The sequence below is a fragment of the Triticum urartu genome, chromosome 2 (assembly GCF_003073215.2).
Source record: "Triticum urartu cultivar G1812 chromosome 2, Tu2.1, whole genome shotgun sequence".
Classification (NCBI taxonomy): Eukaryota; Viridiplantae; Streptophyta; class Magnoliopsida; order Poales; family Poaceae; genus Triticum; species Triticum urartu.
This window is the reverse complement of record NC_053023.1, coordinates 259,159,176-259,170,885: the sequence shown is the minus strand read 5'-3', so window position 1 is coordinate 259,170,885 and position 11,710 is coordinate 259,159,176. Positions and strand designations below refer to the sequence as shown.

Sequence of the window (11,710 nt, the reverse complement as noted above, 5' to 3'; positions counted from 1 at the left end):
TGTTGGGCCTCCAAGTGTAGAGGTTTATAGGACAGTAGCGAATTTCCCTCAAGTGGATGACCTAAGGTTTATCAATCCGTGGGAGGCGTAGGATGAAGATGGTCTCTCTCAAACAACCCTGCAACCAAATAACAAAGAGTCTCTTGTGTCCCCAACACACCCAATACAATGGTAAATTGTATAGGTGCACTAGTTCGGCGAAGAGATGGTGATACAAGTGCAATATGGATTGTAGATATAGGTTTTTGTAATCTGAAAACATAAAAACAGCAAGGTAGCAAGTGGTAAAAGTGAGTACAAACGGTATTGCAATGAGTTGAAACAAGGCCTAGGGTTCATACTTCCACTAGTGCAAGTTCTCTCAACAATAATAACATAATTGGATCATATAATTATACCTCAACATGCAACAAAGAGTCACTCCAAAGTCACTAATAGCGGAGAACAAACGAAGAGATTATGGTAGGGTACGAAACCACCTCAAACTTATCCTTTCTGATCGATCTATTCAAGAGTCCGTAGTAAAATAACATGAAGCTATTCTTTCCGTTCGATCTATCATAGAGTTCGTACTAGAATAACACCTTAAGATACAAATCAACCAAAACCCTAATGTCACCTAGATACTCCAATGTCACCTCAAGTATCCGTGGGTATGATTATACGATATGCATCACACAATCTCAGATTCATCTATTCAACCAACACAAAGAACTTCAAAGAGTTCCCCAAAGTATCTACTGGAGAGTCAAGACGAAAACGTGTGCCAACCCCTATGCATAAGTTCACGGAACTCGCAAGTTGATCACCAGAACATACATCAAGTGGATCACATGATATCCCATTGTCACCACAGATAAGCACATGCAAGACATCTTGGAAATATGCCCTAGAGGCAATAATAAATTGGTTATTATTATATTTCCTTGTTCATGATAATCGTTTATTATCCATGCTAGAATTGTATTGATAGGAAACTCAGATACATGTGTGGATACATAGACAACACCATGTCCCTAGTAAGCCTCTAGACTAGCTCGTTGATCAATAGATGGTTACGGTTTCCTGACCATGGACATTGGATGTCGTTGATAACGGGATCACATCATTAGGAGAATGATGTGATGGACAAGACCCAATCCTAAGCCTAGCACAAAGATCGTGTAGTTCGTATGCTAAAGCTTTTCTAATGTCAAGTATCATTTCCTTAGACCATGAGATTGTGCAACTCCCGGATACCGTAGGAGTGCTTTGGGTGTGCCAAACGTCACAACGTAACTGGGTGGCTATAAAGGTACACTACAGGTATCTCCGAAAGTGTCTGTTGGGTTGGCACGAATCGAGATTGGGATTTGTCACTCCGTGTGACGGAGAGGTATCTCACTCGGTAGGACATCATCATAATGTGCACAATTGACCAAGGAGTTGATCACGGGATGATGTGTTACGGAACGAGTAAAGAGGCTTGCCGATAACAAGATTAAACAAGGTATCGGATACCGACGATCGAATTTCGGGCAAGTACAATACCGCTGGACAAAGGGAATTGTATACGGGATTGATTGAATCCTCGACATCATGGTTCATCCGATGAGATCATCGTGGAACATGTGGGAGCCAACATGGGTATCCAGATCCCGCTATTGGTTATTGGCCGAAGAGTTGTCTCGGTCATGTCTGCATGGTTCCCGAACCCGTAGGGTCTACACACTTAAGGTTCGGTGACGCTAGAGTTGTTATGGGAAATAGTATGTGGTTACCGAAGGTTGTTCGGAGTCCCGGATGAGATCCCGGACATGACGAGGAGCTCCGGAATGATCCGGAGGTGAAGATCGGTATATTGGACGAAGGGTATTGGAGTCCGGAATTGTTCCGGGGGTACCATGTGATGACCAGCGTGTCCAAAAGGGGTTTCGGAGGCCCCGGCAAGCGTTGGGGGGCCTTATGGGCCAAGGGGAGAGGGCACATCAGCCCACTAAGGGGCTGAGCGCCCCTCCTACCCCATCTCACGTAACCAGGAGAGGTGGGGGCACCACCCCTAGGGCAGCTGCCCCTCCCAGCTTGGGGGGCAAGTTTCCTAGGCGGTGGGGGCGCCCAAACCCATCTAGGGTTTCCCCTGTGGCCGCCGCCCCTCCCCTAGGGAACCCTAGGGCGCCTCCCCCTCCTCCCTTGCCCCTATATATAGTGAGGGAGAGAGAGGGCTGCCACACCCTTGAACCTGGCGCAGCCCTCCCTCCTCCTACACCTCCTCCTCCTCCATAGTGCTTGGCGAAGCCCTGCTGGAGAACCACGAGCTCCATTGCCACCATGCCGTCGTGCTGCTGGAGTTCTCCCTCAACTTCTCCCCTCCCCTTGCTGGATCAAGAAGGAGGAGACGTCTCCCAACCGTACGTGTGTTGAACTCGGAGGTGCCGTCCGTTCGGCGCTAGGATCATCGGTGATTTGGATCACGACAAGTACGACTACATCAACCCCGTTCACTTGAACGCTTCCGCTTAGCTTGATCTTGGTGATGCGTAGAAAATTTTGAATTTCTACTACGATCCCCAACAGTGGTATCAGAGCCAGGTTTATGCGTAGTTTATATGCACGAGTAGAACACAAGTAGTTGTGGGCGTCGATTTTGTCAATTTACTTGCCGTTACTAGTCTTATCTTGATTCGGCGGCATCGTGGGATGAAGCGGCCCGGACCGACCTTACACGTACTCTTACGTGAGACTGGTTCCACTGACTGACATGCACTAGTTGCATAAGGTGGCTAGCGGGTGTCTGTCTCTCCCACTTTAGTCGGATCGGATTCGATGAAAAGGGTCCTTATGAAGGGTATATAGAAATTGGCATATCACGTTGTGGTTTTCGCGTAGGTAAGAAACGTTCTTGCTAGAAACCTATAGCAGCCACGTAAAAAACTTGCAACAACAATTAGAGGACGTCTAACTTGTTTTTGCAGCATATGCCTTGTGATGTGATATGGCCAAAAGGATGTGATGAATGATATATGTGATGTATGAGATTGATCATGTTCTTGTAATAGGAATCACGACTTGCATGTCAATGAGTATGACAACCGGCAGGAGCCATAGGAGTTGTCTTAATTTATTTATGACCTGCGTGTCAACATAAATGTCATGTAAGTACTTTACTTTATTGCTAAAGCGTTAGCCATAGTAGTAGAAGTAATATATGACGAGACAACTTCAAGAAGACATGATGATGGAGATCATGATGATGGAGATCATGATGATGGAGATCATGGTGTCATGCCGGTGACAACGATGATCATGGAGCCCCGAAGATGGAGATCAAAAGGAGCAAAATGATATTGGCCATATCATGTCACTATTTGATTGCATGTGATGTTAATCATGTTTTACATCTTATTTGCTTAGAACGACGGTAGCTTAAATAAGATGATCCCTTGTAATAATTTCAAGAAAGTGTTCCCCCTAACTGTGCACTGTTGCGAAGGTTCGTTGTTTCGAAGCACCACGTGATGATCGGGTGTGATAGATTCTAACGTTCCAATACAACGGGTGTAATCCAGATTTACACACGCAATACACTTAGGTTGACTTGACGAGCCTAGCATGTACAGACATGGCCTCGGAACACGGAAGACCGAAAGGTCGAGCATGAGTCGTATAGAAGATACGATCAACATGAAGATGTTCACCGATGTTGACTAGTCCGTCTCACGTGATGATCGGACATGGCCTAGTTGACTCGGATCATGTTTCACTTAGATGACTAGAGGGATGTCTATCTGAGTGGGAGTTCTTTAAATAATTTGATTAGATGAACTCAATTATCATGAACATAGTCTAAATTGTCTTTGCAAATATGTTGTAGATAAATAGCTCATGTTGTAGCTCCCTGTTTCAATACGTTCCTAGAGAAAGATCAAGTTGAAAGATATTGTAAGCAATGATGCGGACTAGGTCCATAGTCCAAGGAGTGTCCTCACTACTACACAGAAGACTTACGTCTTTGATGCACCGCTCGATGTGCAAACCCTACAACGTCGTCTGTGGATGTTGTGAACACCTGACAGACACATCCTGATGACTACATGATAGTTTAGTGCACCATACTTTACGGCTTAGAATCGGGATTCCAATGATGTTTTGAACGCCATAGAACATATGAGATGTTCCAAGAACTGAAATTGGGATTTCAGGCTCATGCCCGTGTTGAGAGGTGTGAGACCTCTGACAAGTTCTTTTGCCAACAAGATGGAGGAGAATAGCTCAGCTAGTGAGCATGTGCTCAGAATGTCTGGGTGGAACAATCACTTAAATCAAGTGGGAGTTAAACTTCCAGATAAGATAGTGATTGATAGAGTTCTCTAGACACTATCACTAAGCTACTAGATCTTCATGATGAACTATGACATGCAAGGGATGGAGATGATCCCGGAGCTGTTCGCGGTGCTTAAGACCGCAAAAGGTAGAAATCAAAGAAGGAGCATCAAGTGTTGATGGTTTAACAAGACGACTGGTTTCAAGAAGGGTAAGGGCTAGAAGGGAAACTTCATGGATGGCAAACCAGTTGCCGCTCCAGTGAAGGAACCCAAGGTTGAACCCAAACCCGAGACTAAGTGCTTCTATTGTAAGGGGTACGGTCACTGGTAGCGGAATTACCCCAAATGCATGGTAGATAAGAAGGCTGGAAACTTCAAAGTATATACGTGTTATTAATATGTACCTCACTAGTACTCCTGGTAGCACCTGGGTATTGGATACCGGTTCAGTTACTATTATTGGTGACTTGAAGCAAAAGCTACGGACTAAACGGAGACTGGCTAAGGGCGAGGTGACGATGTGTGTTGGAAGTGTTTCTAAAGTTGATGAGATCACCATCGCACGCTCCATTTGCCTTCGGGATTAGTATTGAACCTAGATAAATGTTATCAGGTGTCTACGTTGAGCATGAATATGATTAGATCATGTTCATTGCAATACGGTCATTCATTTAAGTTAGAGAATAATTGTTATTCTGTTTACATGAATGATAACTTTCATGGTCATGCACCCTATATGAATGGTTCATTGAATCTCAGTCGTGGTAATGCACATGTTCATGCCAAAAGATGTAGAGTTAATAATGATAGTACCACTTTCTCGTGGCACTGCCGCTTAGGTCATATTGGCGTGAGATGCATGTAGAAAACTCCATGTCGATGGATGTTTGGAGTCACTTGATTTTGAATCACTTGACACATGCGAGCCATGCCTCATGGGCAGGATGACTGAGACCCTGTTTTCAGGTACAATGAAACGGGCAAGTGACTTGTTGGAAATCATGCATGCTGATGCGTGTGATCCAATGAGAATTGAAGCGTGCGGTGGATATCCTATTTTCTCATCTTCACTGATGATTTGGGTAGATATAGGTATATCTACTTAATGAAGCACAAGTCTGAAACGTTTGAAAAGTTCAAGCGATTTCAGAGTGAAGTTAAGAATCATCATAACAATAAGATCATGTTCCTACGATCTTATCAAAAAGGGGATTTTCTGAGTTATGAGTTTGGCAATTACTTAAGACATTGTGGAATTGTTTCACAGTTGAAGCCACCTGGAACACCACAAGGTAATGGTTTGTCCGTACGTCGTAATCGAACACTATGAGATATGGTGTGATCTATGATGTGTCTTATCAATCTACCGTTTTCATTTTGAGGTTATGCGTTAGAGACAACTGCATTCACTTTAGATAGGACACCATCTAAAGTCCGTTGAGATGACGTCGTATGAACATTGGTTTGGGAAGAAACCAAAGTTGTAGTTTCTTAATGTTTGGGGCTGCGATGCTTAAGGCTTCAGCCGGAAAAGCTCAAACCCAAAGCGGACAAACACATCTTCATAGGATACCCAAAGGTGACAGTAGGGTATACCTTCTATCTCAGATCCAAGGGCAAATTGGTTGTCTCTAAGAACGGTTCCTTTCTCGAGACGGAGTTTCTCTCGAAAGAATTGAGTGGGAGGAAGATAGAACTTGATGAGGTTGTTGAACCTTTATTTCAACCAGAAAGTGATGCAACACAGAAAGATGTTTTCTGTGGTGCCTACGTCTGTTGAATAGGAAGTTAATGATAGTGATCATGAAGCTTCGGATCAAGTTGCTATCGAACCTCGTAGGTCGAGAAGGATATGTGCTACTCCTGAGTGGTGCGGTGATCCTGTCTTAGATATCATGTTGTTAGACAACAATGAACCTACGAGCTATGGAGAAGCGATGGTGGGCCCGTATTCCGACAAATGGTTAGAAGCCATGAAATCCGAGATAGGATCCATATATCAGAACAAAGTATGGACTTTGGTGGACTTGCCCGATGATCGGCAAGCCATTGAGATAAATGGATCTTTAAGAAGAAGACGGATGTGGGCGGTAATGTTACCGTCTATGAAGCTCGACTTGTGGGAAAGAGTCTTCTCACAAGTTCAAGGAGTTGACTACGATGAGAATTTCTCACCCGTAGCGATGCTTAAGTCCGTCGGAATCATGTTAGCATTAGTTGTATTTTTCGATTATGAAATCTGACAGATGGATGTCAAAAACAAGTTTTCTTACCAGTTCTCATAAGAAAGAGTTGTATGTGATACAATCAAAGTTTTGTCAATCCTAAGGGTGCTAAAAGGTATGCTGGCTCTAGCGATCCTTCTATGGACTAGAGCAAGCATCTCGGAGTCAGAATATATGCTTTGATGGAGTGATCAAAGCTTTTAGGTTTATACAATGTTTGCTAGAAACTTGTATTTACAAGAAAGTGAGTGGGAGCACTACAACATTTCTGATAAGTATATGTGGATGACATATTGTTGATCCGAAATAATGTAGAATTTCTGGAAAGCATAAATGGTTGTTTGAAGAGTGATTTTCAAAGGAAGACCTGGATAAAGCTGCTTACATATTGGGCATCAAGATCTATAGAGATAGATCAAGACGCCTGATGATACTTTCAAAGGACGCACACCTTGACATGTTTTTGAAGGAGTTCAAAATAGATCAGTCAAAGAAGGGGTTCTTACCTGAGTTGTAAGGTGTGAAGTTGAGTAAGACTCGAAGATTGACCACGGCAGAAGAAAGAGGAAGGACGAAGGTCGTCACCTATGCTTTTGTCATAGGCTCTATACAGTATGCCATGCTGAGTACCGCACCTGATGTGTGCCTTGCCACATGTCTGGCAAGGAGGTACAAAGGTGATCTAGGAGTGGATCACCGGATAGCGGTCAAAAATTATCCTTAGAGGAATAAGGAAACGTTTCTCGGTTATGGAGGTGATGAAGAGTTTGACGTAAAGAGTTACGTCGATGCAAGCTTAACACCTATCCGGATAGCTCTGAGTAGAGATACCGGATACGTATAATGGAGCAACAATTTGGAATAGCTCCAAGTGGAACGTGGTAGCAGCATCTACGATATAAAGTTTTGCGAAATACATAGGGATATGAATATGGCAAGACCCGTCGACTACAACCTCTCTCACAAGCATAACATGATCAAACCCAGAACTCTTTGAGTGTTTATCACATAGTGATGTGAACTGGATCACTGAGTCTAGTAGACTCTTGGATGTTGGTCACATGGCGATGTGACCTGTGAGTGTTAATCATATGGCAATGTGAACTAGATTATTGACTCTAGTGCAAGTGGGAGACTGTTGGAAATATGCCCTAGAGGCAATAATAAATTGGTTATTATTATATTTCCTTGTTCATGATAATCGTTTATTATCCATGCTAGAATTGTATTGACAGGAAACTCAGATACATGTGTGGATACATAGACAACACCATGTTCCTAGTAAGCCTCTAGTTGACTAGCTCGTTGATCAATAGATGGTTACGGTTTCCTGACCATGGACATTGGATGTCGTTGATAATGGGATCACATCATTAGGAGAATGATGTGATGGACAAGACCCAATCCTAAGCCTAGCACAAAGATCGTGTAGTTCGTATGCTAAAGCTTTTCTAATGTCAAGTATCATTTCCTTAGACCATGAGATTGTGCAACTCCCTGATACCGTAGGAGTGCTTTGGGTGTGCCAAACGTCACAATGTAACTGGGTGGCTATAAAGGTACACTACAGGTATCTCCGAAAGTGTCTGTTGGGTTGGCACGAATCAAGACTGGGATTTGTCACTCCGTGTGACGGAGAGGTATCTCTGGGCCCACTCGGTAGGACATCATCATAATGTGCACAATGTGACCAAGGAGTTGATCACGGGATGATGTGTTACGGAACGAGTAAAGAGGCTTGCCGGTAACGAGATTGAACAAGGTATCGGATACCGACGATCGAATCTCGGGCAAGTACAATACCGCTGGACAAAGGGAATTGTATACGGGATTGATTGAATCCTCGACATCGTGGTTCATCCGATGAGATCATCGTGGAACATGTGGGATCCAACATGGGTATCCAGATCCCGCTGTTGGTTATTGGCCGGAGAGTTGTCTCGGCCATGTCTGCATGGTTCCCGAAACCGTAGGGTCTACACACTTAAGGTTCGGTGACACTAGAGTTGTTATGGGAAATAGTATGTGGTTACCGAAGGTTGTTCGGAGTCCCAGATGAGATCCCGGACATGACGAGGAGCTCCGGAATGATCCGGATGTGAAGATCGGTATATTGGACGAAGGGTATTGGAGTCTGGAATTGTTCCGGGGGTACCAGGTGATGACCAGCGTGTCCGAAAGGGGTTTCGGAGGCCCCGACAAGCGTTGGGGGGCCTTATGGGCCAAGGGGAGAGGGCACATCAGTCCACTAAGGGGCTGAGCGCCCCTCCCACACCATCTCACGTAACCAGGAGAGGTGGGGGCGCCACCCCTAGGGCAGCCGCCCCTCCCGGCTTGGGGGGCAAGTTTCCTAGGGGGTGGGGGCGCCCAAACCCATCTAGGGTTTCCCCTGTGGCCGCCGCCCCTCCCCTAGGGAATCCTAGGGCGCCTCCCCCTCCTCCCTTCCCCCTATATATAGTGAGGGAGAGAGAGGGCTGCCACACCCTTAAACCTGGCGCAGCCCTCCCTCCTCCTACACCTCCTCCTCCTCCATAGTGCTTGGCGAAGCCCTGCTGGAGAACCACGAGCTCCATTGCCACCATGCCGTCATGCTGCTGGAGTTCTCCCTCAACTTCTCCTCTCCCCTTGCTGGATCAAGAAGGAGGAGACGTCTCCCAACCGTACGTGTGTTGAACTCGGAGGTGTCGTCCGTTCGGCGCTAGGATCATCAGTGATTTGGATCACGACGAGTACGACTCCATCAACCCCGTTCACTTGAACGCTTCCGCTTAGCGATCTAGAAGGGTATGTAGATGCACTCTCATTCCCCTCGTTGCTAGATTACTCCATAGATTGATCTTGGTGATGCGTAGAAAATTTTGAATTTCTGCTACGATCCCCAACAAGACATACATCAAGTGTTCTCAAATCCTTAAAGACTCAACCCGATAAGATAACTTCAAAGGGAAAACTCAATCCATTACAAGAGAGTAGAGGGGGAGAAACATCATAAGATCCAACTATAATAGCAAAGTTCACGATACATCAAGATCGTACCACCTCAAGAACACGAGAGAGAGAGAGAGAGAGATCAAACACATAGCTACTGGTACATACCCTCAGCCCCGAGGGTGAACTACTCCCTCCTCGTCATGGAGAGCGCCGGGATGATGAAGATGGCCGCCAGAGAGGGATTCCCCCCTCCGGCAGGGTGCCGGAACGGGTCTAGATTGGTTTTCGGTGGCTACGGATGCTTCTGGCGGCGGAACTCCCGATCTATTGTTCTCCCGGATGTTTTTAGGGTATATTGGTATATATAGGCGAAAGAAGTCAGTTAGGCGAGCCACGAGGGGCCCACGAGGGTGGGGGGCACTCCCAAGGGGGTAGGGCGTGCCTCCCTGCCTCATGGCTTCCTTGAAGCTTCCCTGACGTCTACTCCAAGTCACCTGGATTGCTTCCGTTCTAAAAATAACTCTCCCGAAGGTTTCATTCTGTTTGGACTCCATTTGATATTCCTTTTCTTCAAAACACTGAAATAGGCAATAAAACAACATTTTGGGCTGGGCCTCTGGTTAATAGGTTAGTCCCGAAAATAATATAAAAGTGTATAATAAAGCCCATAAACATCCAAAACGGGTAATATAATAGCATGGAACAATAAAAAATTATAGATACATTGGAGACGTATCAGTCATGCAATGAACGACACTGTAACACATTCACCCGAAGAAAAGTACTCCCTCTGTAAACTAATATAATAGCATGCTCTTATATTAGTTTACAGAGGAAGTACTATTCTACTACCACGACCATCCATTCTACTACAGGGGAGTTAATATTATCACAGCAAAACTAACAAACAAGAGGCAAGTCTGAGTGAAAAGAACAAGGTACTACATCAGCCTTGAAAAAAGGATAGCAATAAGACAACGATATAAAGGAAACAAACAAGAGGCAAGTCCGAGTGAAAAACGAGGTACTGCATCAGCCTTTAAAAAAGGATAGCAATAAGACAATGATATAAAGGAAGAGCTCAACATTTTACTAACAATAGTCAATGCTTGCAGACACTGGTACTGCAAGGTTAAATGGATCTATCTTTCCAAATGTTTAACCCTATCAAAAACTCTACAATGGCTTAAATAATGTCAGCACCATCCATTACAAAGAAAGTGGATTACTTGCAGTAACACTAATCCTGCAAGCTGAAAGAGACGTGCAAACCGAAGCCTAACTCAGTCAAGTTGGGGACAGGTGGCAATCCCTTGTTCGATAAATAATGCCATGAGCAGACATTTAGATTGTGGGCAAGCATAAACGAAAAAAAATCCAACATGGATAATAAATCTAACAGCGATGGTGGGTGTCATCCTTGCCTTGGCTAGTTAAAACTAAGAGCAGTGGAGCAAATATGTGTAGTACGCAGAAAAACATGGGTGCAGCTGTTGGGTTGCAACATGAAAGAGCCAGGTTTATTACTCCTAAAAAATACTTAACAAACACAACAAATTATTATCAAAGGAATGACAACAAATCTAAGGGTTTATTTTTGGCAAAATACCCAAGGTTGAGAAATGCAAAAATGTCGATCTACTGTAGTTGTTTAGCCATCACTACACTAACGTACATGTGTTCAAGAGAGTTGTTCGATCAAAAGAATTGAAGAAATATAAATGAAAGTGAAATGTTTCATTCTATTCAGAAGTATAGTCCAATCTATATCAGACTTCTAATGAAATGCATAAGTCCATCTGACTACACGACAACAACTACTTCAGACATTGGCTGGAGAAATGCTCATCTTTTTTATTCTTCAACGACGTAAAAAGAAATGACTACACAACACCAACAACAGTAGACTCTCACCCAACTAATATACTAGAACTAGATCAACCAAGATCAGTTTTAAGAAGCTCGGTTTAAGATACTTCAACGACGTAAAATCTCAGTAGCATCTCCCTGTAACATCATATGCTCAGCTCACAAATGATTCACATCCAACTCCTCTACATTATATCACACCAACACACAGAGTTGCATCTCTAGATGAGGAATAAAAACACATTGATGGCATGCTAGTCATCAGTTTTAAATAGCTCGATTTTAGATCATCAAAGACCGAAAAGGCCGCAGCCGTCTAAATGTTTCACATCCTTTGCTCAGTACGACATCATCATCGTCACAGAAATTCCCTAAACAGTCAGG

General features: G+C 44.2%; 1 non-coding gene across 1 annotated transcript; it reads right to left on the bottom strand.

Moving 5' to 3' along the window:
• Positions 1-11,399: 11,399 nt before the first annotated feature.
• Positions 11,400-11,482, bottom strand: LOC125541818. The gene has a single exon (XR_007297666.1). It is a non-coding gene; the product is annotated as a small nucleolar RNA SNORD36 (small nucleolar RNA).
• Positions 11,483-11,710: the final 228 nt, after the last annotated feature.